The sequence below is a fragment of the Otolemur garnettii genome, unplaced genomic scaffold (genome assembly GCF_000181295.1).
Source record: "Otolemur garnettii isolate 467f Iridium unplaced genomic scaffold, OtoGar3 scaffold00039, whole genome shotgun sequence".
NCBI lineage: Eukaryota > Metazoa > Chordata > Mammalia > Primates > Galagidae > Otolemur > Otolemur garnettii.
In genome coordinates, this window is record NW_003852434.1 from 11,377,059 (window position 1) to 11,379,729 (window position 2,671).

Here is a 2,671-nt window from a genome sequence, read left to right on the forward strand (position 1 = left end):
AAAAAAAAAAAAAAAAGTCATATGTAGTTATTTTGCTCAGGAAGTCTTTGGGGGGAAGTTAAGGATCTTTGAAACTCTGAGATGGGGGATCAGGTTGGTGGCATTTGTCGGCTGTCTCAGCGCTTGGAAAGTGAACTCAGTCATGAATACCAAATCAAAGCTGGATTTTACTCTCCATATTTGGATTGAGTTCTTTTTGTCTGGAAGGGGTTTTGTGTAACTAAAACATCAACACATAAAGGAGATTTAAGAGAAGCACGTAGCATAGTGGGTGGGCCATGGAACAAGAGATGGGATTTGGGAACAAATTTGTCAATATCTTGATTTTAATCCAGACATCTCTGCTAACAAGCCCTTGGTAAGTCAGTTCACACACACTTTTCCTTCTTTTTACCAAGTGAGGGCTGGCTTAGCAAACTCTGGCCCATACGGGGCTTTAGCAAATAACTAAGTACAATTTACTGTAGCGTCTTATCACTCTTTCATGTAGCAATAGTGTGGAGCATTAGAGGAAAGCCGAGACTTTTAGCTGAAAGCCAAAAGAGCCAGTTGAAGTATCCTTGATAGAATTTTAGTTTTAGGAAAAATTGGCTTATTTCTAGCTTTATTACTATTGGATACACAAGCTTGGGCAAATCACCATCTTTGAATCTAGTTCTCTCTACCCCAAAAGAATATTAGGCTAAATGATTTCTGAATTTCCAGCTAGTCCAGACAGTTCTGTATTTCTACATAGTTGCATTGTTTTATCATGTGTTGCTGGGGAATATGACTAACCCTTCTGAAGCTACTAATTCTATGTTGAGCTTTAAAGTCCGTAACTTATCTTCAGAAGATACTATTTGACCTGTAGTATGTCCAAATCAATTTAATAAAAATCACTATAAAAGAGGAAAATCAAACGAAACTATCCAAATGTTTGATTATCCCTGGACCCTCCCTAAGCATTTTCCCTCCTTCATCGTGCTCCATGCCTGGTGGTGCCCACTCTCTGCCTTCTGTATCACAGGTGGTCCTTTGCTTATGGGGGGGGGGGGTCAGACCATAGGAGACACGTAGGAGATGGTAGGTGACTAGGTACCCAGCACCCCAAGCAGCTGAATCCTTGCAGGACCACAGCTCATGTGGGAAAGCCCCTCCCATAACACCTCTGTCACCCGCTCTACCACAGACATGAACGTGCAGAGGGCAGGCATGGGGTAAAGGCTTGCACCTCAACTAGCCCCTTGGGGACTTAAACCCGTGAGGCAGGGTAGCTACTCCCATCTCTGCACAGTTTCCCCAAAGTCTCCAAGTTTGGGCAGAATATGCCTCTTGTTTCTTCCTGGGACTCTGACTGTCCTCATGCAGCGCTCAGCAAATGCATATTTCTAATTGTCTCAAATTCTATTCAAATAAGTGGAACACGTACATGAAGAGCTAGAAAAGGAGATGCCATTAGTGTCTCAGCAGACACAGGAAAAGTGTCAGGAGGTCTCAGTGAGAAGAGTTTAGAGACCTTCCTCCTCCATGTATTCTGCCCTGGGATTTTTGATTAATAGTGAAGAATCATGACCAATCACATACTATTCCTTGAAATGTGGCCCAACTGAAGGAGTGTGTTTATCGGCAGCCAACCTCGAGTGCTCGGGCACTGTCTCCACGGAGTCAGCCGTGGCAGGAGTCCCAGTAACACAGGCCCAACCCCGGGAGTCAGGCAGAAGGCCACCACCCACAGGGAATGAGGGCTGGCATTTGTAGTGCTGCTTGGAGCAGACAGGTGACAGCCAGAAAGTGCAGGAGATTGGCACACAGAAAGAGGAAGAGGATGCTGGCAGGGAGACTCTGTGTCCCCCATCTTCTCAGGAGCCGCAAGGAGCTCTCACACAGCAAGACCAGAGAAAGAAACAAGCTTCTGCAAATCTATAGGCCTGCAACATGTGACTGTGTACAGTAGGAGTCGGTGGACAATTCAGCAGTCCACCGCCTCGATGAAACACGTCAGATGCATCTCCTGGACAAGACGCTTCCACGTGGTGTTTTCCTTCGGCCCATATGACAAAAGCAGGTCCGTGTTTTGTAACAAAGCTTTGAGCAACTTCGGTCACCTAACTTTCCCTTTCAGCCTTTTTATCCTCTCACTCTTGCTGTCCTGGGGTTTGACACCTCCCCCTCCCCCGCCCGCCCCGTTAACATTATTATCCCAGGATATATTGTCTAGAATTCCCAGGTAAATAAATCTCAGAAGCACAAAAGTCCTTTTTCTAAGGAATGACAGAAGGTTGTCCTCTTAGCAGGGACCGTCCACCCTCCGGACTGCCTGACCACTATGCCCAGGGACTGAGCGCCAAGCAGCACGTGAGCCCCTGACCTCCTGCAGCTGCATTCAGAGGCGGAGACTCGGTAGAGATAAACACTGAAGGAACCAGAGCAAGGTGTGGAGTGGGAGCTGAATGGGCGGAGCAGCAATGCCTGCTATTCAGAACCAGGTCCCCAGGTGGCGCCTGTGATTCACTCCACACCAGCAGTAAAGGGAGTGTCGCACGGCCACATTTGGCAACACGCCACCTACCTGCCCTGAGATGTGGAAGCGCACCCTCAGCAAGCCTTTGTGCGTGTATTGTGTTTGTAGAACCTGCACATATGGGTGAAGCTTTAGGCAGTAGGTGGTTTTTGCCACCACCTTACAGTA